At 42.2% G+C, this 25,606-nt stretch overlaps 1 protein-coding gene across 1 annotated transcript in view; it reads right to left on the bottom strand.

Annotated features, from left to right (window-relative positions):
• The window catches only part of SGMS1 (sphingomyelin synthase 1), a 92,647-nt gene that overhangs the window by 44,645 nt on the left and 22,396 nt on the right, over positions 1 to 25,606 (bottom strand). The window contains exon 2 of the mRNA XM_030453204.1: positions 20,787 to 20,902. The gene's annotated coding sequence lies outside the window, so the exon portion shown is untranslated. The remainder of the gene's footprint in view (positions 1 to 20,786; positions 20,903 to 25,606) is intronic.

The raw sequence follows: 25,606 nt of genomic DNA on the forward strand, positions 1-25,606 counted from the left end.
CTGATTCATTATGCATAAGTGGAGCCCCAATATTCTTATTCGGTCTTACGCAGAGCTTGTCCTTCCAGACTAAAAATATGAGTTAATTCTCAACGTGTATTGCATTAACACGTGGAGTCTCCTGCTTGTAGGCCTGCTGAGCAATCCCTGTGTTACAACAGTGAAGTCTGAAATTGTACTAATGTGCTCTCTGTGTCAGGGAGGGGCAGAGTCACAAGACAGTTATTGCTTGGCATCTCCTCTATTCTTCAGTGGCAGTACTGCACACTTCTGCAAATTCCAACTTCATGTCTGACCTGCTGACGAGATCTCTTGCTCTGCAAAGGAGTTTCTTATGAACTTGAAAGACCTAAAAGGAGTCAACACTTCCCAGTACAAAATCAGAATCTTAAACAAGCAAATGAAAGGGAAAAACAAAACCAAAACCAAACCAAACCCAGCTAAAAGCAGACCCAGAGCTAATAGGTGATCACGTTTTATGCCAGGGGTCCACAGCTCCTGGGTGTGACAGGGGCTTTTTCCTGTTAAAAATAAACCAGTTTCCAAATCTTGAGTATTAATTTGCACAACACACAAGTCACACAAAATACAAGGCAGTGTGAAATCCAACCCTTCATTTGCAATATATTTTTGTGGCACCTCAGTGGGACTGTTAATTACCTAAACACATGACCTGCACCTGCTGTCCATACAATGAGCATCTTCTCCCTCACACCCAGGTGGCAGACCCAGAAAGACACACACCCCACTTAGAGTCTCTGAAGAGGAAACACAAGTCAGTTAATGATTAATCACTGTCTCCAGCTCCCTTTTTTTTCCCTGTGTAACTGAAAGTAAACATTTACAGGGGAAACAGAACTGACTCAGACATACCCAGCTACCCAATGTCTTACTCATTAATAAGCATGATGTGGATGAATATTGCAAATTAGGGCTTCAAATATCTAATTCCTCCATCCGAAGGGCAAAAGGAACAACACAACAGAAGAGATAAGGAGCTATTTGTGAGGAACACAGAGGGTTATAGTTCTCATATCCTGTGTCATTGCAGCTGGTGTTGGAACTCCTTTACATGCAGGTAAGCTAAGCAATCCCATCATCACAACACACCTCCTCTTCTTGTGACTTCCACCCCATAGTTCATGGCAAGTGTCAAAGGTTCAAAGATGAGTTCAGAGCAGTAAAGAAGAGATTATGATCCGGACGCCTGAGTCATTAATCAGTAAAGGCTCACAGGGCTTACAGACTCACAGAATTGGTTTGGTTGAAAAAAGACCTTTAGATAATTGAGTCCAACCTTAACCCACCACTAAACCATGTCCCTCAGCATCACAGCTACTTGGCTTCTAAAGACTTCCAGGGATGGTGACTCCATCACTGCCCTGGGCAGCCTGTTCCAACCTTTTCAGGGAAGATACTGTTCCTACTATCTAAACCCCCTTGGCACAAATTGAGGCCATTTCTGGTTCTATTGCTTGTTACTTGGGAGAGGAGACCAACACCCACCTTGCTACAATCTCCTTTTTAGTAGGTTTACCAGGGAAGAGTGTTTATATGCCCTTTTATTCTCCTCCCAAAGAGAAGGAACATACAGCAATTCCATCACAGGAAGTGGATGGTTTTCATTTAAATTGGTATCTGACTTTATTTATGTCTCTACCAATGACCAAAGCACAATAAAAGTGCTCCTGGTCCATATTTTCAGGTGCTGTCCTGTCAGATCTTATTTTTATAACCTTGACCTTTGTGAGGTGTATGAGATATGGGAAAAGCTGAAGACCAAAGCACTTGCTGCTTAGCACACTTTATGTTCCAGGTGCAGGCTCCTGGGCTGTCCCGTAGGGCAAGTATCCCACATGCTTCCTGAAAAAAGCATCACTTGTGCCACAAAAGCATAAGGCCTGAGAATAGGATGCAAAATTTAGCAAGGTACAAACATGGAAAATATTAGAGCTTCTGTTACAGTTATGAAACACCACTACCTCCTTCTTCAATTTGTTTGTTAAAGATGAGACTTTTGATTCATTTATGGGTTTTCCCTCTGATGAACACACAATTTATATCTAGAGAAAATACAAGTATCAGCTCTGTGTAAGCATTAAAAATGACCACCAGGCCCTTCCATCAGACTGTTAGAACTCTGATTCCTAGCATAGATATCCCCCGCAAAGGCTTGGCATTTACTGAGAAGCCGATTAATTATATTTTTTATATGTAAACTTTGTCACAAGCACCCAAATTTGTCTCTTTGACTACAATGCTGATATGAACAGCGACCTGAAGGAACTTTACCCTGTTCCCACAGAAGCCAAGGTTCAGCAATTTTGACCACAGAAGGCATCCTGCACCCAAGGCAGAAGCAGAAACCTGATCAAGCATTGGAATGGGCTACCCAGGGAAGTAGTGGATTCTCCATCCCTGGAGATATTTAAAAAGAGACTGGATGTGGCACTCAGTGCCATGGTCTAGCAACCGCAATGGTGGTTCAAGGGTTGGACTTGATGATCTCTGAGGTCCCTTCCAATCCAGCCAATTCTATGATTCTATGATTTTCCAGCACATTTTGAGTACTGCTGAACTGCAGCACCCATCCCCATCAAACAAGACTTGATGAGTATCAATTTCTAAATCTCTAAGGGATTTATGTGCTTTAGGAAGATGAACACACAGAGATCTGATTTGCAAGTAAGTAGCTGCTTTCATTTCAATGCACTTCCTATGATATGGTTATATTTAATGGCCAAGGACAGGTCAACAGCCTATATATAACCTTACCAGAAAAAACACTGGAAGTTCTCTCAAGACTAAAAAAACCTAAAAGTATATTTACAAGGTAAATATACTACGCTGCAGCATACACAGAATAGCAATTGCTAAATCAAGCCATGAACAAATGTGCCCTGGCATTCATCAAATGGTTTTTGGCTGGCATTTACCACATTCATACTTGCATTTTTGTTCTTGACACCAGTCACAATGGAAAGGCTAAGTATATCTTTTCAAAACCACACAGGAGACCAACAGCCACTCCAGTCCTGCACAAGTCCCCAGCAGATCAAAGCTGGGATGAGGGGAATCCTTCTGCATATAACCTCAAGTTATTTCTGGTGGATTAGCCAAAGCCAGAAACAACTGAGGCTGACTCTGCATGAGCTGGGTGGGGTAGATGTGGATATCAAAGTGTGGACAGCACAATCCTTCCCGTGCTCTTGGAAACTTCAAGTCAAAGGAACTGCCTGTTTCTTTTTAAAGACCTTCCTTAACTGCTCCCAAAAGGATGACAATAAGAAGAGATTAGTTTCTTCCCCCTCCACACCAAAGAGGGCTAATCCTGAACATGTCCACGGATGTTCTGCTATTAAATGTTGTTTTCCACAAAAATAACTGTTAGAGGTTTCACCCCTGCAACTACAGTTCACAAAAATGCAATTCTGTGAGAAGTTTAAAATAATTAATATGAAAATAATTAATATGATTTGAAAATAATTAATATGAAATATGAAAATTAATATGGAAAATAATTAATATTAAATCAATATGAATATAATTAATATGTTCAAGTACATACTTGAACTTTCTAGAGCTGGACTTGCCCTCTTCAGTGATTCAGTGCTGTCAGATTTGCTTGGTAATTGGCATCTCTGCCTAACAAAACCAACAGTGTTAAAACCCTCTGCTTGCAGGAAAACATCAAGCCTTGAAGTGTTACTTTCTGTGGTTTTCTACAGCTCCCAAGTAGCAAAAAGTAGCAAAGACAGCTTCAGACATCAGAAAACCTGGACTTAACTCTGAAGTAAAAGGTCTTATTTTGCAAATTATTCTACCAGCACAGTACAGACTACTCAAATTCACACCTTTTTCATCCAAATTTATTATTTTATATACAAGAGCACAATAAAAATAGTCTTGATAAGATTCTGTGAAGCTCGAGCTATGAAATGCTTAGATAAAGACAAGATGAAATGAAGTTCTATTGCAATGAAATCACTCCCATATTGCACTACTAATATTTAAGGGGGGAAGAAGGGAGAAGGGAAAGCCACTCTGCATCACCTGTGTAACTCTCTGCAATTTTAAATCTGCTGCAGCATCTCTCAGATGAGTGAGAGGGGGGATAAATAATACACGAGGCTGATGAGACAGTCTTGCTGGATTGTTAAAGAACCATGGTGCTCAACCCTAAAGGCTCTGATCAACATGCTTCACAGATCCTTTCTAAAACACTGCCCGTGTTTAACACCTTTGCCTCCCCAGTACAAGCACGTAGTTTAAAATCTACCTTCGCAGGTAAATTTTGTCCTCCCCATGTGGTAATTTTCTATCAACTCCTCAGGCCCCCTTCTCCTAGGAGAAGAAAGGAGCTTTATCTTGCAGGTTTGGTTTATCTTTGGCTCAGATGGAGACATTTCTTCCAAAGCAAACACTCCTGATACTCCACTGGGTTTATCTATTGACACATGCCAGAGGAGAAATACTGTCTCTACACAGCTACTCAGCTACAGTAAGAAAGATGAAAATGCAAAATATGAGACAGAAATAACAATTTCATTTTTCTAAAGCTGCATGCATTTCTTTGACCCGGACACTAAACCCATGCTGAATGTTCCAAGATGAACACTGCATCCATCCAGTAATGGAGAGTTTCCTACATATTCCTGGCTTTTACCAAGAGATGTGCTATTTCTGCTCTTCAAAACAGTAGAAGACATCAGGATGTCAGACCATACACATTTTTTCATGTCCAACCAAACTTGAGGAAAGCCACCTTCAGACACCCACCCAAAGGGGTGTACACAGACAATCTGATGCTTTATTATCTCACTCATTTTTAAGTAAAATTGTGTTTTGTACAAACCTCCTGGGTAACAATCTTACTCCTAGATTATCACGCAGAGAATTTCCAAACTTAGTCTCATCAAATGGGTTGTTTAAAGCGATTAACTAAAGGAGGAAGATTGGGCCCAGCCCCACCTAGGCTCCTCTCTGAAGGAGTTTAGAAAGCAAGAGGGTCCAGTCTGAATCTCCCAGGGTCAGCCCTCACTTTGCGGAACTCTACTCGTGCCCACTCAGTGGGATACAAAGCCCTGCTCACTGTGAGACGTGACAGAGCTGCACCCACCTTGTGGGTCCTGACACCACCCTTCAGGAACTGCATGTCCCTAAGGCCACAGAGGGAGTCCAGGGCAAGGAAAGCTCACCCTTAGTAGAAGAGCATCAGGTTAGTGAACAGTAGATTGGACATACACCAGTCTATGGAACGAGACAGGGTGGACTCACAAGTGCTAAGGGAGCTGGCTGGTGCCACTATGAGGTGACATTTGATTGTCTTTGAATAGTCATGCAACTGGGAGAGGTTTGTGATGACTGGGAAAAGCAAATGTCACTCTTGACTTCATGAAGAACAAGCAAATGATCTGGGGAATTACAGGTCAGCCTCACTTTGTCCCTGGGAAAGAGCAGCTAATTCTGGAAACCATTTCCAGTCACCTGATGAACAAGAGGGTGACCAGAAGCAGTCAGTATAGAGATTTATTAAAGAGTAAAGTCATGCTTCACCAGCATTACTGCCTTCTATGATGAAACACAAGCCTGGTGGCTGAAAGGAGTGCAGAGGGTGCTGTCTGTCTTGACTTTAATATGACTTTGAACATTGTCTCTTGTAACATCCTCAGACAAGGTGGTAAAGTATGGAGTAAGTAAGTGGGCAGGAAAGTAGCATGGCACTAGCTGAACAGGCAAGGGTTGACACAAGAGAGTAATTTCATTTATGACCCAGATGATGTGCAGAGTGTACCCACAGCAAGTTTGCTGATGACTTAAAAGTGAGAGGAGTGGCCAATACACCTGATGGTTGCATTGCCACTTGGATGAACTTTGACAGGCTAGAGCAAAGGGCAAGCAGGAACCTCATGGTGTTCAAATAAAGGGAAGTCCTTCACCTGGGGAAGAATAATCCCAAGCACCAGTACAGGCTGGGGGCTGATAAACTGGCAAGCAGCTTTGCAAAGAAGTGAATAATTCCTTCCTTTGAGTGTGGTGAGACACTGCCCTGTAAAGAACCAGTGGATGTCCCCATGCTGGAAGTGTTCAAGGCCAGTTGGATGGGGCTTGAAGAAACCTGGTCTAGTGGGAGGTGTCCAACTCCATGGCAGGGGGGTTGGAACTAGATGACCCAACCCAAATTATTCAATGATTCTAAGTGTTACCAGCACATCAAGGAAGGTGATCCTTCTCCTCACCCCAGCAGTAGTGAGACTGTACCTGGAGTGCTGGGTCCAGTTCTGGGCTCCTCAGTGGAAAAGAGACATTGACATACTGGAGAGAGTCCAGCAAAGGACCACAAAAGTGATCAAGGGACTGAAGCATCTCTCCTGTGAGAAAAGGCTGAGAGCTGTGACTGGAAGAGAAGGAATAGGGGGGATTTTAAATCCATGTATATAAATGCCTGAAGAGAGGCTGCAAAGAGGAAGGAGCCAGGCTCTTCACAGTGGTGCCCAATGACAGGACAAGTTGATATAAACTGCAACACATTGGATCATAAAAAAAAATGTTTTACTGTACGGGTGGTTGAATACTGCACCAGGTTGTGCAGAGAGGTTTTGGAGTCTCCATCCATGCACATATTGAAAATTTTACTGTACATGGCCCTGGGCAACCAGGTGACCCTGCCTGACCAGGGTGGGCTGGACAGGATGACCTCCATTGTTCCCTGCCAACCTCAAACAGTCTATGATTCTGTGATAATTTTTCCAGTTCACTTGTACTCTCAAGATAACAGTTATCATAAAAACAAGTATTCAGAAGAATCATCTCAGTCCTGTCAAAGGCACCACCTGTGGCAGAAACCCAAAATGTCACCGTGTTGAAATACCACACAGCAGCTCAGAGGGATGCAGCTAACACATGCCATATCTCTTCAGGTTAAGATTCAGTTTCCAGTACTTGCCAGCTCACCTTTGCTATGCTCTGGCTCAAATGCTGCATTCTCAGTGTGACACAGGGATCAGAGACTGGGAACACTATTAGACCAGTCAGGAGATGTATAGACTGCCTGTTATCATCAGATTCTTAAATCGCTCAGCTCCATTAGAGGATGAATCTCCTCCTTAAGAACAAAGCAAGAAGTCAGACATGCATACACCACTGGTTTACTACATAAAATATTCACTGACTTGAAGATACCTACTTCTTGCTGGTGTAAGAGAACAGAAGTCTTAAGGAATTTGCTCTTAAGGGCAAGAGATAAACTAAAGATGTAATTTCTGTATATCTCCAGCATCCCATTTCCACAGCTGGAGGTGGTCTGGCAAAAAGAGGCCAGTGGGGGTCATCCGTGGGGGGAAACATCCTATCCACTAAGCTTTCACCCTAAAAAGAAGTTCAGGAACAGAGAAGTCTCCATGTGGAATTCAGGTTTTTGTAAAAACCTCAAGATAAAACGTATTTCTATCCAACTGTTGGCACATTTGTCTTGACTGGTTCCCAGTTTAGCACATCTCCTCCTCCTCCTTTTCTTCTCATTGCAAATAGAGCAAGCATGTTGGGGGCTAAACAAGAGTAGCAGCACAGCTGAGATCTACCATGACAGCTGTCACATTTGTGGCCAGAGCACTTGCAGCCTCTTCACCTAGCAAAAAAAGACAGCACTACAATTCTAAACTTACTCACCATGTTTGTCTGCAAGGATTTAAAGCCCATCCACAACTCTGGCTTCTTCAACATTAGCTTTGTGTCCAGAGACCCAGAGAGCCCAAGGCTGCAAGAGACTTCTGGAGGTAAGCTAGTCCAGCCCCTGGACCAAGCTGGGCTGGGTATATTATCTGGAAAGATCCACTGGCCTAAGCAATACCATGTTTCACATGGGAGCTAGGGAAGACTTTTGGGGACTACCTCTTTGTAGCTGCCAACACAGATTTCAGTGTAAGACAACAGATGTACAGAGAGACAGCCCTGAAACAACATGAATTCACACCCTGATCTCCTGGTCTTAACCACAGCTCAGATTCTCAGCTCACCTACAGCTTTCGTGAAAATTAAACCATCACCTCAAAGCATCACAGGAACTCATCCTACTGAGGCTAAGGAGTCAGTTCTGTTACATACACTTGCAGCACTCTTGGCACACAAGAAACCCCATTTACATGATACTTCTCTCTTGGGCAGTAAAAGCTACAATTTCATACTGAATAAAAACCAAAAAAGCAGAACCAACTAAACACAGAATTAACTACAGAATACTCTCTGGACTTTGAAGGAAAAAGAGAGGATGCTAATTACAGCCTAACTCATCTCCTCGCTGCCACAAAATCAGGAGCAGCTCTGCCTTTATAATGCTCTTTGGCACTGGCATTTTGTTAAATCAAGGATTTTGGTTCTTATGAAAGGAGCTGGAGGGGCAGCACCCTCAAACTCTCCATCTCCCTTCAAAAGAGTGAAGAGAAGTTGTCTTCCATAATCAAATCACTCTTGGTTACTCCAAATCAATTACTCTGCCACTTAACTATTAGTGGCCATTACCACTAGGAAACCATCCAATTCAATCTGCAAACCATGGAGAGAAGCTTCAGAGAACTGCTATTTATACACAATACTTCCAGGAGCTGCTTTCATGAACAGAAGTGTAATTACTTGCCTGAAGGCTGGCAACACCAAGTTTCTATATTTGTATTTTATCTTTTTTTATACACATGGCACTCTATTTAGGTAAAGAGTGGCTCAGATGATTTCTAAGGAATACCCTGCAGCAGCTTTCAAGGCTATTTACTGATTAAATCACACTTGGGTCCAGCCAGAAAGGTTCTGTACATGCCAACCTGCTTACAAAGCCAGCTGCCTTTCACAGCAATAGAGTGACTCCCCCACAAGAGTCACGTTCTGGCCACAAGACACCAGCAGACAGCACCCAGCACCCAGACAGAGCAGCTGCTCAGCAAAACACACAGGGGCACTGGGACATCCAGCACCTTACCCAGTTGTGAGGTCCACCCATCAAAGTAACCTAGGAGAATAATTAATCTTTTACTTAAGTTTCAGGTTTACTGTGGGCATCAAATGGAAAAAACAAACAAACAAAAACCCAAACACCAAAAGCATCACAGAAACAGAGACTGGTTTGGGTTGGAAGGGACATTAAAGACCACCTTGTCCCAAACCCCCTGACATGGGCAGGGACACCTCCCACTAGACAGGGGTGCTCCAAGCTCCATCCAACCGAGCCCTGAACACTTCCAGGGAGGGGGCAGTCACAGCTTGTCTGGAACACTTGGGACAGTGCCTCACCACCCTCAAATTAAATAATTTCTTCCTAAAATCTCATATTAGTCTCCTCTCTTTGAATTTGAAACTGTTCCCCCTCATCTTATCACTCCGTGCCTTTGTGAAAAATCCCATTCCAGCTTTCATGTAGCCCCTTCAGGCATTGGAAAGTGCTCTAAAGTCTACCCCAGAGTCTCCAGGCTCAACAACCCTATCTGTCTCAGCTCATCTCCATAGCATATGTGCTACCTGATCATCTTTGTGGCCTCCTCTGAACTTGCTCCAACTGCCCCATGTCCTTGTGCTGGGACCCCAGAACAATGTACAAGCACACACACACACACACACACACAGTGTGAGAAGGTACATATGGAACCAGTATAACAGCAAAGATGGAACCAGGACACACCATCTTGTCCTAAAGAAGCAGATACCCAGCCTCCAGCTGAAGCAGCTACAACTTGTCCCCCCCCCATGTATTTTCTGAGCAGTCTCAAATCAGAAAAGTGTAAACTCATGCCCAGGAAGTATCCTTAAACAAACACTAAGTGCAGAAATAATGAACAACATAAAGCCAACGCAGCACAACCAGCCTTTTCATTACAGACTCACCCAACAGGAACCTCACTGTAGTTTTGGATCATTCATCTGCTCACAAAAATAACTGTGTTACTTCCTTAAATACACTGTGTAACAGAACAGCATGACTAAGACAGACACAGCAGCTTTTTGTCCTGGGTAAGAAAGACTACAGGATTTCCTGTGATCAATGATGTTCTAAACTCAAGACAATTTCATCAGAAAAGAACCCTGTATTGTTTATGAATTGCTTGCAATATCAAGGTGGTCACCACGAGCCTCTGTGTATGTCACTGCACTGCTTAGTCTCTCTTCCAGGTAAGGGTGTGACTACTCATTAACATAGTGAAAGATTGTATTTGCTATACCACTAAGTGAAGGAAAATTCAGGTTTCCACAGCCATCACACATCTCTAAAACAAAACAGTAAGTGAAGAACAAAAAGTCAAAAAGATCCACTGAGCTCTCTCCTGTGTCGTGCTGAAGAGCTGTGCTTGCTTAGTTTGTCCAGAAATGAACCACAGCTTTCCAGAGCTTTCAGTGCTACATGAAAGCTGACTGCAGAAAATTCAGTGGTAAATATTTATTAGGTGTTGCCGTTCCAACTTTAACCTCTGGGCGTTTTTAGGACCAATAACAACAAAGACCAAAAAATGAGACTAAATAATTCACATACAGATTATCTCCTGCCTGTGCTATTTCAAAATTCCTTCTGAGATTCGGGGATGATAACAATGAGGATGAGGTGGAGGAGGAGGAGGATTACACCACAATGTCAGACCAGACTGTGCAAGCCTGTTAGAAAGGAAAGAAAAACTCATTCCCATGGGAAACAAGTTTCCAATACAAATACTTCACCAGTATTATAATCCATAGTGGGGACGAGAAATTCCTGTTTCCTTGCCTTTCCATGCTCAAGGGTGTGGGACTCAAGAATTACAGCAGAGTACCCCAAATATCTCCAGGCTCACACTGACTCCATCAGTCCCTGCAGAGCAGTTTCATCCATCCAAATTCTCAAGAAGTGTTCAAAACACTTCTCTTTAAGCCTTACCTGCATGTTCATGCAACAAAACCAGATACACTATCATGATTCAACAACTGGTTTCCTGCCCAGCTCCATTCCCTCCACTTCTAGCAGCAGAGCACACTGCAAAAACCTTGAAAGTGTTAACTGCTCAAGATCTACCCTATGCAGACCAGACAGGCCAATGTTTATAGCAGCAGCTTCAGGACAAACACTTTGTGCATCTGGTAGTACCTGCAGATGCTCATCATAGTAAGGTAATCACCTGAGGTTTTACTGTGGTCTAGAACTTGTCCAAGATCTCCAGGTAGAAGCACAGATGCAGATCTACTGAATTTTTCTTTCCCATAAAGTTAATTCTTTATGTGCAGCCCAGACATCGCAGGGGTGTGTTCTGGATAGTTAAGAGGCCAACAAGAAAAGAAAAAAAGAAAACAAAAACCAAAATCCCATCAAAACCCACAAAATTGGCCAGCCCCTAGGCAAGCAGCAGGCTGCAAGGATAAACTTCATTTGCAGATAGTACCATGCTGTTGCCAAAAGGCTCAGCCCTCTGAGCATCTTCATGGCCTCCTCTGGACTCATTCCAACACTTCCATGTCCTTCTTGCACTGGGGACCCCAGAACCAGACACAGCACTGCAGAGGGGGGGTGTCTCACAAAAGCAGAGTGAGACCTGTTGGTCATGCTGCTGGTGATGCAGCTCTGGACACAGTTGCCTTTTTGGGCTGCCAGAGCACACTGCAAGCTCATGCTGAGCTTCTCATCAACCAAAACCCCCAAGTCCTTCTCCTCACAGCTGTTTCCAAACCATTCCCTGCTCTGCCTGTAATTGTGCTTGGAATTGCCCCAACTCACCCACAGGACCTTGCACTTTGCCTTATTGATCTTCCTGTGGTCTGCACAATCCCACATCTCAAAGTTCCTCCAGATCTGCCAAGGTCCCTCTGGGTGGCATCCCTTCCCTTTGGAGAGTCGGCCATATCATACAGCTTGGTGTCATCAGCAAACTTGCTGAAGATGCACTTGATCCTAAACAGCACCAGTTCCAGTACCAACCCCTGAGGAAGGTTATTCAACACTGGTGTTGGTTTGGACATCGAGCCGCTGTCTACAATACTTCGAGGGTGACCAGCCAGCTAATTCCTTATTCACCAAGTGATACATCTGTCAAGTCCATGTCTCCCCAATTTAGAGAGCAAGATGTTGTGTGAGAGAGTACCAATTGTGATGCACAACCCAGGCTGACCACATCAGCTTCTTCCCTTACCCATCAACACTGTAATCCTGTCATAGAAGGCTACCACATTTGTCAGGCAGGATTTGTCCCTGATGGCTGTTACCAATCACCTTATTATCCATGTGCCTTAGCATAGTTTCCAGGAGGATCTGCTCCATGACCTTGCCAGGCACAGAGGTGAGGCTGACTGGCCTGTAGTTCACCAGGTCTTCCTTTTACATACAAATATTCCCATCATCAAAAGATGTTAATCAGCCTGCCCTGAACATAGATACTGTTTTCTGTCCTCAAAGACAAACTTGCTTTTATTTGTTTTAATAACATTTAGCTGTGGACTTTAAAATCCTAACCTTACTTTTTGCACTTGTTTTTGTTTCCAGAACAGCCACCCACTTCACACTGTTCATATTATTTACACTACAGCAGCTTTGTGCATCACATTTACACTGCTCTTTATTTTCTGACCACATTGCAAGCTCAGATCTTTCCTTAATGTGACTCCTTTTACAGGCCATGGAAGCCCAACCTGGCCTGGTTGGGAAGGGTTCCTGAACTCTCTCCATTTTAAACTACTGTTTGCAAGGTCAACATTATTATCCAAATCTGAGAACAAAACACACACCAAAAAGCATATAGACTATCTTGGTACTGGCTGGTACTGATCTGGTACCCTACCACCAGTAGGATCTACTGAATGCATCCTTAATTTGACTTCTTCTGTTAGCAGTCTTTTGTAAATGAAGGAGTTTGCTTACAGACATGCACAAATGTGCTCTCAACATAAAATAGTTCTTGCCCACACTGTCCCCCTCAGAAAGGTGCAGCATTTATACTTTATACTGGGAAATCAAAGCTGCTGCAATCAATAGCTAAAAGACAGGCCAAGTGCTTTCTCTTTCCAAGCAATTTATGCTTCAATCTTCATAATCTATGCAAAAAATGCAGGGGAATAAATTCAAGCATGACTTCAAAAACTCCTGGTTCCTGCTGTAAAGAGTTTTGGTTTTTTCCTGCTGTTACAGAAGAGGGATTTTTTACCAGACGAGTCTTGCAACACTTCCAAAAATCCAGGAGTCTGTAAGAATGACATGTACCAAGTGACAGCCTAAGAGCATGTAAAGAGCAATTACCATGCTGATTAGTTGCCCCAAATTGAAGCCAAAAATTGCTCAAGACTTCATTTCTTTGCATCCTTGCACAGAAACCCCATAGTCACATCCTCTTGCATTCAAAAACTGATTCAAAAACCAGTTGGACACACCAAATGGATTCATATCTGTGCATCAGCTGTAAACTCCAGCTCCATTTCTCCACTAAGGGAATTGAAATGTTTTAAGCTCACCCAAAGCTGTGGCAACAGTCAATGCAAATCCTGCCACACTGCACAACCCTACCAGTCTCTTCCAACATGTGAACTACATGCAAGCAAAACCAACCTCCCCCCCAAAAAAAACAAATAAAAATCAGGTTGCTGAAAGTTGTTGTTTCCCCTAAGCAAAAATCAAACCAGCTGGGCAAAGTTTAGCCAGACATTGCTTTAGCAGGATTTGTACTGGCTGCACTTTAAGGCACTCAGAAAATGGGCCCAGGAGCGTTTGGAAAGAGGCTGGAAGAACAGGCTCAAGGAGTCTCACATACAACTGCAAAGATACTGTTTAAATTAGCTGAGGAGCTACTATATTTACAGCCCTAGGCTTCAGGCTGACCAAATCATACCACCTCTGCTTTAATACAACAAACTTAGCAGTGGATATTTAGGCATAGAAGATAAAATGGGTTTAAGTGATACATTTCCATTTTTTTTTACATACATTCCTTTTACAGATTTATAAAGAATATCAGATATCTGAAGAGCTCCCAAGGGTTGTTCTCAGAAAACATGTCAGGTATTTCTAATTAGGAGGCAGACAGTAACTGCATATAACAACCAAAGGTTAAAAAAAAAAACAACCCAACACAAAATAATTGATGGGGGGAGGAAAGAAAAAAAGGAAAACATCACCTGACAAGTTTTCAGCAGCAAAACCTCTGAGAACTGTAAGACCTGACTTGTAAATTTAGCTTTGGTGAGAATTTAACTCTGAGTCAAACAGATGCTTGCAGGATATCCACGTGTGGTTTGCAAAAACTTCTCAGATGAGCTTCAATATTCTGTGTGGCAAACAAAGATTAAAAGCCCCAACTGAGGCTTTCTACATGTTGAGAAGTTAGGGTGAGCAGCTTCTAGTTTTCTCGGTTTGGTGAGGTTGTTGGTTTTGTTTCAAAGTGGGTATTGTTCATGCATGTCTTTTGTTGTTGGGGGGTTTTTTGTTTGTTTTTTTAACAGTTTGGGTTATCATGTACAAAGAGTTCTAGAGAATGAAAACACTACATCTTAACATTTACCTGTTTGCAAGCAAATCAGATCCAATCCCACAGCCATTCTATCTGCTAGCATAGCAAACAAGGTAAAAACTGAAGGAATGGAAGTTACCATGGGATACTAAGATGTGTCACCTCTGTTGACTCCATGTGACATTTCAGCTGTGAGTGAAGAACTCAGCAGATGGGACAGAAAAAAAATGTAAATAGGTCTCTAGATTACAGAGAAGTTTAGGCTTTCAATCCAACTTGCTGACTATGAAAATAAAGGCAAACGATATCTATCTATAAACCAAAACATCTGCCTATAAATCTACTGCCACTGTGCAATAAATTTATGCTTTCCCTTCCAGCAGTCATTATCTATTATTATTTTTGTTGTTCCTTACAATAAATTTAGTCCAAGCACATTCAGAAATGCTGTTCTTGCTCTCCTCAGTAGGAACTATCATTTGCCTTTCAGAGGCAGCAAAGCAGGTCACTACTTTCCACCTCATTCATGGATACAGAAGCAGCCACTTCACAGCAACAGACAGGGGTAGTCAGACTTCAAGAGAGATGACTTTGAATTTTCTCTCAAAGACATCACATAGGTAACCAAAGCCACACCTTGAGATGCCACCCACTGAACTCTCTCTGAATGTTCATGGAGCAGCAGTTTAGCAGCAATGCCACCACAAAGCTGCTGTGTGCATGCCCAGCTCCTGAGCTGAGCCCACCACATCCTCCACTTTATTCATGCTACTCAGTCCAGTATAAACTTATAAACATCTGCTGCTCCAAGACTTTCTTCTCTACACAAAAGCACAGAGTGGTTCAATGTTGGGGTTGAATTTTCTTGCCTTGTTACATCTGGCAGTTTATTTCTTACATGTCAAAACAGCTCTGATGCAAATGACATTATTCCACCTCCATCCTCCTCCTCCTCCTCTCAAAATACCCAAATGCTGCCAAGTGCCAAAATCTCCAGGAAAACGGGGTCCTTTCATACACTAGTCAAGCAAACCACCTCTCTGTAGTAAAAAGAAACGTAGAGTGGGACAAGCTTTCACTTTCCAAACTATCCTGGTGACTTCTGTGATTAAATCCCAGAGTTTCACCTCTACCCAAGCATTACACCATGCTGAAAGTCAAGCTTGTAAGGCTAAACAGAAGCCTGCCTGTCTCCAGTGCATCCTGGCAACCTGAGCATTACCCCAGGCCCTGGCTGGCAAGCTGCCTCTCCAACCTATGCAGCTGTGAGCTATGAGCTCCACATTGCAAAACTTTGGTAAAGTAACAGAGCAAATTATCCAAGGCAACTGTTGCTATAATGTGCTCTTAAACAACAACATTATTACCCTAATAATTTGCTATGTGCCTGTTTCCATTTATGTACAAAAACTAGAAAATAATTCAGAATCTAAGAAATCCACTTAATCTGCTACTCCAACTTGTAACCCCTGCATTTGCACATTTCTATATGAAATAGCACTGGAAACAGCTAAGCATTATTTATTGCCTACTTACAAAGGGAAGTTTCACATTTCTGCACAAGTTTAACAGAGATACTGTTGCCTTTTTCAAGACACGCTTTAACAAGATTCCCTGAACCAGAAGATGCTGTCTTCAACAGCCATAATTAGGTTTTACACAGACTCCTTTGAACTTCTAACTTTTCAGCAATATTCTGCAGAAGGAAGTACTGCACTAAAAGAAAAACTTTATCTTGATTTAAGCTCGTTGCTTCCTTGTTTTATTTGACACTATTTTATTTGAATGAGGCAGGCCTGGGTAGTCATCCTCTGCTCACACTTTGCAGAACATTCCTCTTGGCACTTTCCCTGCTGACAATCCTATTTCCTTCTTTTATGCAATAGTAGCTCTGTGCTTTTGATTACATTCATCATCTGTTTTGTTCTCAACTATTTCACTAATAACATTCATTCACTATTTCAACTTGCTACTAGCCCTAGAGGATATGGAGCAAAAGCACCAGTACCTTGTAGGTGCTGAAGCCAAAAGAGCAGAAGCAGCAGGTGGGGGAAAAGATAATGAGGATCTCACATTGATAGCTGGCAAGCCTGAGTTCAGATCATACAGGCCCTAAATAAAAGAATCATGGTTCAGCTGTTCACCAAGTGGATTATCATCCTGAAAGGTCTCAGCTGTTTCACTGATACTCAATGTGTCTCTTTTGGTGTTTGTGCTTCCTCTGACTAAACAGAAACATTCCAGCCCTCAGCATCACCTTTCTCCAATGCCCATTTCTCATCCAGATCTAAACAAGCCAAATAAGGATGAGGGACAGGAAAACAGTATTAAGATAGTTTGCCAAGGTAGGAATTAAATGATGAACTACAGACAGAAGAGCTGTGGATGGCAGCGTGTTGCTGAATTGTCACTCACCCTCCATTCCCCCTTAAACTCAACTTCTCCTCTGCACTCTTTCTGTTCAAGCTCACTTCAACTCACATGTTCATCTCAGCTCTGGGCCTCCCCGCTGCTACTGCAGAGACCCAGAAAATCCAGTAAAACTTGACTGTGCTTGTTTTTCCCCTCCAGAAAGGACAAAATTCCAGAAAACTGGTGATCATCTTATGAACTGAAATGAGGAGCTCCCTTTCCTTACTTTACCTCAGACATAAACAGAACATAATGTTAGAGAAGCAAGAAAAGGCTGACAGCTTGGTCCCAGGCCAGCAGTGGCATCTCACACCACACTCAGAGGGAGGGACTTCTCATGAAACACCATTTTTGGACAAGCTCACACCATGTGAAACTACATAGCACCCAAACTACACTGATCTGAGAATGCTCAGTTCACAGAACTGCAGGTATCATGTTGTCATAAGACAGTCAAAACCAGAGCTCTTGAATTAACAACTTGCAACAGGAAACAAAGTGTTCAGCATTTGGTTCCTCTTGAGGCTGAAGATGACAGCCCCAGAAATCACTTATTTAAGAGCTAACATTTTTTATTTGGGTCTGTTAGCAATACATGTTGCAGAGATGAAAGAATATCAGAAACAAGTTTCCTAATTAAGACACTCCCTTCCAGTAGAGAAATACAAATAATGACTATCTGCTCTTGCCCCCTGACTTTTGGCTCAGCAGCTCTGTGCATACAGTGGTGCAATTCGAGTTGAGAAGTTGAGCACACAACATAGTTCCCCCTACTGACAGCAATTAGCTCACTTTCATACTGGCTGTGTAAATAAGAGCTAAAATACTGCCTTACATATAGTCTCTAAAACTAAACCCTACAGAATGTAGCCAAGTAAGAGTCAGAAGTTTTAAGCTCTCTATCCTTCTGGCATACTCCTTTACTTCATAATTTTAACATAGCAGTCACCACAAATAACATGACTACAATTTGATGGGGGAGCCATCTATTCATTATAAAACCTTTCTTGACAGAATGCTTTAGGAAAATCTTGAGGGAGGTGAGCACGAAATCAGTGAATTTTCATGCACCACTTGCAATTTTGTGAATATAGTATTTGTGATTAAGTGTCTTAGGATAGTGTATGCAGTTTCCCTGTCCAACTATAGCTCTAAAACCAGAGTCAATCCACTTAAGGAATCTGTCCTCAGATGTCTGATGTTATCACCTTGCTGACAAACCTGACACCTAAGCTGTAGGTGATTCTTCAGAGCTAGAAGTGGTTTAAGGACAGACCCATCCTTCTGCTTTTGTAGAACTGCCCACAGCACTAATCTTTCAGGGCAGAGCCTTTCAACAAGCTAACATCATCACAAACCACAAACACACTCTCCTGCTGAGTATTATTGAAGTACTAGAAAGATCATTCAGAGAAATAGCAGCTACAACAATACTACTTGTCTCATCTCCTTTGTTAACAGCTTTGAAACTGACAGGTACAGCTGAGATTAAGGAGCAGCTGGAGATGAGAAGAGGCATCCTCATAACTGCTGACAGGTAAGGTTATTTGAGCTTCAGTATAAGCATTTAAAGATGAAAGAGCACAACAAGGATGCTGAAAGAAAACTGACAGCTTGAGGAATAAGCACCAGTTTTCAAATAATTTCAGTGACACAGGGCCATATCTATGATCACAGCATTCACCAGGAATCAGATCATCCATTTAGCAGCAGACTTGCCAGATCAACTGTCTGGGGACTTCAAACAGGATCAGCAAAAACTGAAGCTCATTGCAAAACTGGAGTCAGTGCTTTTGCATTCTTGGTATTAAGCTGCCTTACCAGAAAAACTTCTCAAAAGACTAAAGCACACAGCAGACAGGATGGGGAGCAGGAGGGTGGGAAATAAAACATCAAGAGGACCTGTAAGTTGAGTGCTACAACTGATTTCATGAGAGACACATGCTGCTTGTGTTGACCTGTCAGTCTACCTGTGCCTCACCTGCAGTGCTCAGTTTCACACAGGTGCTGGCTTCATTTAAATGCTTTCCATGCAAGGGTATTATTTTTGGAGCCGAGAGAGTTTGGTGAACCAGTACTATGGCAGAATGAGCACACCATCAGATGTAGACCATCCAGATCTTTGGCAGGGGGCAGACACAAGCAGCTGCACTGGGCTGAGGGGAGCATCAGTTAATTTGGATCAGCAACAGCATTCATGAAATATCTGAAGCAGCTTTATAGCACAGTTAACATATTCTAATCATAAAAACAGCATTTGTACAAAACACGTCCCTTAGCTTTTCTGCTACTTGTTCTTCAAGGTGTGCCATATGCCTCAGGGACCTCCCAAGGTCATATTTACACCAGGTTTCCAGAAAACTCTTATTTTCATTAATTTTTCATTATTTTTTTAATTAAAGCTATTTTCGTTAGCTGCAGACATTTCCTGATATTATTTCCTTTGCCATTTCCAAGAAACAGGGGAGCAGCTACATGTCTGAAGGAAATGAATTAGGAGACGAGCAAAACTACTGACAACAACCTGCTTTCTGTTATTCACCAAGAACCAGCCAAGCTGCTTCATAAATTACAATGGCAAGGAAATCTACCACAGTTGAATTTGATAGACCCAAAGAAACAGAGCACAGGGAACACACAATATCTGCTCAAAAATTCAATTACTTCTTCAGTTTTGGGTAAGTGCTCAAGATGTTATACCATCATTTCTCTTGGTACTCTGTTAACACGTGAGGAGGCAGCAGCATCATACCAGAACACAGGCCAGATTCAGATATTCCCAAAGGATTTGCATGGAATGCCTCTTCATCTTTCCTGCTTTTAAAACACAACCTGTGAACTCTGCTGCAAATCCTGCAACACCCACTTGGCATTCCCACTTCTATGGGACAGTTTCAATGCATGCATCTCAGATGCATCTGGAAAAAGTTGGGGAGTAGGTTAGCAGGGGGCTTCAAACAGGAGATCAGAAGGTTACCCATACCCACCCAGAGAGTAAGTAAATAACAAATAAGTTTAAAAAACACACTTTTTCTCAAAATAACTATGCCAAATAGCTCCACTTTTATTTTCTGATTCTTACAACATCACCCCTTTCTAGCTCCCCAATAAGTCATGGAGCTTTCCAGCACAAATCAAGCCCAACAAAATCAGGGAGGATTCCTTTCAGTAAATTTTCACAGCTTCTAAGGATATATGAAAAGACAAGAACATAACTACAGCAGCAAGAAGGGGCATATGCCCCACTGATTTTCTCTTTTCAGGTCATTCATCTATGTTGAAGACAGAACTGGGAACACAAACCAGGTATTCCAGAATCCAGTCTGGCTGTCTACACAATATATCACTCTGGTTTCAACATTCAAAGGACAAGGATTTCCTTACAAGCAGGGGTTTTGGAATGTTTACACACAACCTACATCTTCATAAGTTTTGTTCTCATATATCCTTACCTAAAAGCAGGAAAAAGGAACAAAGTGATCTTTCAGTTGCCTTTTCCTAAGATTAAACAACTTAACACTAGAGTTGTACTGTTGGTTTAAGTTTTGGTTTGGTTTGGGTTTTTTTGTCCTGAACAATGTGCAACAGCATGGTACAAGCAACAACTCAACTAACAGGAAATGGAGGGAATCTGCTGCTCTACTAAGCCATGCTCTTAAACGAAAGCCTCACCCAAAGAAAGCACCCAGAACAGCTGCTAAGAGAAACAGACACAGCTGTATGACAGTAAATGCAAATATACAAGTGATGCTGCCAATGGTGAACACTGCCACTGGCACACATGCAAAAATATGATTAATCCAAAGCAAAATGGATACCAGCCTGTGCAAATCCAAAACAAGAACTTGCCCACAGTCAGGTTACATTTAATATCAGTTTCCAGTAAACAAAGTATTGAAAAAATATGGGTGCTTGAAAACACAAAATTAATTTACTTACCTGAAATTGCTTTGCTGAGAGCACTTGATTCATCGGGTTAGAAGCTCACTGCAAATATTGGAATTAAAGCTCAGAAGACCTGCTGCTGGCTGCTTCTCACATAGTAGTAAGAGTCACTATAAAAAAAAAAATAAATTGCATGTTTAGAAGCAAAGCTAACAGGAACTCTTCTATTAAAACATTAGGAGCTGTTACAATGTCAAGATGACCTCATGGTCTACCAATAGCTGGGATATACAGTGAAGATTGTGCTAACATGGACAGCTGCATTTTGAAAATCATATTTCCCAAAGGACACAGAAAGAGACAAGATTCCTGTGCCCAATTAAGGCCTGCATAGCTTTCATTGCAGCTGAAGGAGGCCTGGAGCACTTTGTTCACCCACTCTGTGGCACTCCAGGGAGAGCAGATCTGCCATTCCCAAGCACCACCCTTCCTGCAGAAGCTCATCTTGGACATTGGCTTATTTTCCTCCCAGCCTCCTCAGGCAAGAGTGCTTTGGATGGGACACCCAGGATACAGTGGGAAAGGGAGCTGCCAGGAACAGACCACTGACCACTTGGTCCCTGAGCACCACAGACCAGAAAACACCAGCTACCAATGTCATGGCAATCTCAGTGCTTCACCTTTGAAAGCCAGTCCTAGAGAAACCTGGAGCATCTTTTATTTAACAACTCTTGATTACACATTGCTGCTTGGAGCAGATACTAAAGAAATCAATCTTAAACTTTTCTTTAAATACAGCTGGTTAAGTCACTCCACCTCTGAACCAGGCATTGCACACTGGAGCTGGCAGCACTCAGCCCCACAGCTGGGAAGCAAATACACTTTCCATCCAACCCCCTAGCTTTGAAGGGAGACAAAACCAGGGCAGAGATCCAGAAGAGAACTAGAACCCTTTTGCATGAGAAGAGCCTTCATGCAGGGCTATTTCGATTAAACTTTTGGATTAGAAAAAAACAGATGGTCTCCCTGCTCCATTCACATTACTTAGGAAACTGTGATTTATATATTTCCATTAAAATACCAGTTGTGGGGGATGGGAAATCATATTCTGCTTGCTGAAGCAGAACCAAACACAAATAAGTAACTACTGGAAAGCAAACTGTCTGCAACACAGCACTTCAGTTTTCTTGGACTCCCTTTTAGATAGATTTAAGATTTTTTAAGAAGTTTGCATGTGGGTTTTACGTTGCATTCTTGCCTCATTTTCAAGATTATTTCATCAAAGCACTTTGAGGAGGGAGCCAGGAGGTACCTCCCTGTCTGCACACTCACCAGGGCTGAGCACCCACTAGCCCAGCCTCCAGTTGCCAAACCTTTCCTCTCTGGAACCAGCTGGAAGTTAAAACAGCTTTTGCCTATCCAGATGGAGCCACAGCACATTGCCAGCAGCAGAGCTGCTCAAGTAAAAGCCTTGCCATCCTGCTCTGGTTGAGGCAGGATTGTAGCAGTAACGGCCAGTGCTTACAAAACAGAAGTTATCCGTTCCATGGAAACCCACCAGCACTTCCTCTTCAGTAAGGAGGAAGGCCCTGCTTCCACGAGTAACTGCACTCTTCTCCCAAACACATCACACTCTCTGCCTGCAGGCACCCACTCACCTACCAAGCTCTAGGAAGCCTAAAGAGCCACCCCTCTGCCAAGAGCAGCATCAGTGTGAGCCAGGATAAAGCAAGCCTGCCGTACCCCTCTCAACATCCAGAGGGAAAGCTCTGAACTCTACATAGAGGCTCTTCTACGAAGGACAGATATTCCCCACCCCCTCCCCAATTCAAGAGATGATGGAGCATAAACTGGCACTAAAATGTAAATACACATCTCTGATGAGTGAGTCAGGAATCAGCATGTGCTGCTGAGTGCCATGAGGGTTCCCAAGAAGTTTAATACTGGCTGTAGCCTCTTCCTCTCCAGTATAAAGCCATACACACCCTGTAAGGACATTTCTGCCATGAACAGAATTGGTTCTGAAACAGAATAAAGTAGAAGCAGTTCAGAGACAGACAGCTGTGTTTACTGACAGCAGAACTCTATGGTAAGGTTTGATTAGAGATTCTTCCTATCTTTCTTGAGGCACATAGGACACCTCTTTGTATTTTTTTTAAACTCTAACATGAGTTATACACTTTTCAGAATAAAAGATCTACCTTACCTAAATTGATTCATCTGGATATCAAACTCCTCCATTCCAAACTCCTTCCCCCAGAGAAAGACCTTGCTGTTTGCACAGCAGCAGCTTCTGGTCTGCTGTGGTACAGGTTCAAGTTTCCTTAAATTGCACGTTAGTATCTTTATACAAGTAGCTCAGCTTCTGGAGTTGCTAAGTGATAGCAAGACATAATGGCATGAGAAGCCCACTGCTATTTTAGCATATAAAGTGACATCGTTCAGCTCTGTCTGTGACACCACTTGCTCTGGCATCTGCAGCATTTCTTTAATGCAGAAGCACCAGATGAGAAGCAATTCTGATGGTTCTGATGCTATGAAAAAGTAATTTCTGAAGTTACTTGCCAAGTCTGGTTCTCCTGTATCACAAGATGGCAAAGAAATATCAGTCACTGTCAACAGGATCCAGACACCTTCTAGGGCATCACTGGCTTATTCAGAACATAGGCACCATTTTATAACAGTTGATCTAATATACTGTAATCAGTAGAATCTTAATACAGGCTTAGAGCTGATGCTGCAGCTCTGACCAATGCACTGAAATGAAATTCCAGCTTGTGGAAACCTGCACAAGTTCCAGAAAGAGGAAATAATTTCTTTTATTAATATTCAAATGCTTTTCAGGTGATTGCTATCATCATTATTATTCACATAGAACTGTAAGTGAACCAACTATGACATGATTTAGGAGAGTAAATGTACCAAGTAAATGTACAAGAGCCACTTTTCAGGACTTTACAAAAGAGCAAATGTCTCCCTGCCTCTTTACTTGAGCTGTTCCAGCAAAGCAGACACAAAGCTTTGGAGCTGAGGATTCTCCTCTTCCTCTTCTCCTTTCCACTTAACACAAAAACTCAAGCAGCAGCAGTGCAAAAGGAGCACGAGTAGTAGACTCTTGTCATACTTTCTAATTCAAAATAAGCAGCAAGGGTCAGGAATGTTTGCAAAGGCTGCCTACTTAGAAAAGGCACCTTGGTGATTAGAGCAGCACTTTCACTTATATACCCCAGCACAGGAAGGTAGGCTTATTTCCACATTACCTTGCCCCTCTGTCTCTAGTGTGCTAGATGCACTAAAGTACTCCTTAAAATACACTGGAAAAAATTCAGCCTGAACAGATCACATGCACAAGTTCACCAACCCAGTATCTTGTGGATTAAAGAAGTCAAATTAATTTATTTGAAGACAACAAAAGGAATTTTGAGAGAATGCTTAGGCAATGTTTAAGATGTTATTTTTATCCTCCTTACAGCTAATTCTTAGAATGTAGGAAGCCAGTAAAATTTGTGATGCAGTTCTTACACAGAAAACATCTCTGAAGGCATGCTAATCATTGAATACTTTGCAAATTGTCCCTAATCTACAATTATGTGACTCGGCATTCTCCCTGCAGAGACAATAAAATCATACAGCTAATAGTAATGTAGAACTTATTCCCAGTGAAAGGGCATGCAAAAACAAGTGATCCCTTTTTGGTTTATGTAGACAGATCTACAATAGGGAATCATTATCTAAGTTCTATCCTTCCTCTCCCACAGCTTTTGCTATTATATTTTAGGGTGATTTCCATTACATGCTTTTTGTCTTTAATTGTTAAAAATATAAAACAAACAAACAAAAAGACCAGAATATTTTTAGTTCTTATTACCACTTCAGAAAGATTCAGAGGTAATTTCCCCCTGCCAGACACAGTGCGTTTTTAATCAGTGTTAGGTGAAGTACTAAGGGAGGAAGCCAGAAACATCCCCATTTATCTTTCTTGTATGGAAAGAAGTTATCAAAACAGTTAGCATGCTGTAAACCCATTCTGAGTAACCCAAAGTCTGGAAAAAGCTGTTGTTACCATGACTGACAGTAAGACAGTTACATGAATTATCAGGATTTATTCGTGGGATCATGTTTAGTTCTTCTCAGTGACTTTAATGGGGGACTGGAAACAAAACTGACGGAAAGAAGCTCAAAAGACTTAAGAAACAAATTAAAACTACTGCTTGTAGCAAGAACACTTTAAACACATTAAAGAATATGCACTTTTAACACCAAGTACACAACTGTGCTCAGCCTCACACCCAAGACTCCAGTACCTTCTGCACTAGACAGTATAAGCCCATCCAATACACCACCAAGACTTGATTGCCATTTTACTGTAAATAAGGTGAAGCATAATTTTGAGGAGTGTGGGGGAAAAAAGGACTGCACGAGCATCACTTAAGATAAAAAAAATTGAGGCCTCTGACTAAATAATTATGGCAGACAGAAGATATCTAACAAAGGGAAATCCACTTCAATTGAGAAAAAATCAGATCAAAAATCCCCTTTGTCTGTTGCCTGGTTAATTTTTAGGTTGTGAGAGGTCTAACATAAAAGTATGCAACAAATTGTGACCCCATTAACAGGAGAAGGTCTCTTTCCCTGTTTTCAAACTAGTAATTCCTCTCCCAGGTCTCCTCCCCACCTTCTTATTGTTCAGCCTTCAAAAAAGCACCTTAAATCTGACCTCAACATTGCTGTAAGTCTCCTTATCATCCTAGGGTGCCAGCTGTCCCACAGGCACTTGCTAATCTTTACATTAGATGGATGCCATGACACTGGGAAGCAACTTGGTACAGAGATAGTTCCCACCTTCCCTGATGGGTGAGATGCTCAATGTTTCC

The sequence above is a fragment of the Calypte anna genome, chromosome 6 (assembly GCF_003957555.1).
Source record: "Calypte anna isolate BGI_N300 chromosome 6, bCalAnn1_v1.p, whole genome shotgun sequence".
NCBI lineage: Eukaryota > Metazoa > Chordata > Aves > Apodiformes > Trochilidae > Calypte > Calypte anna.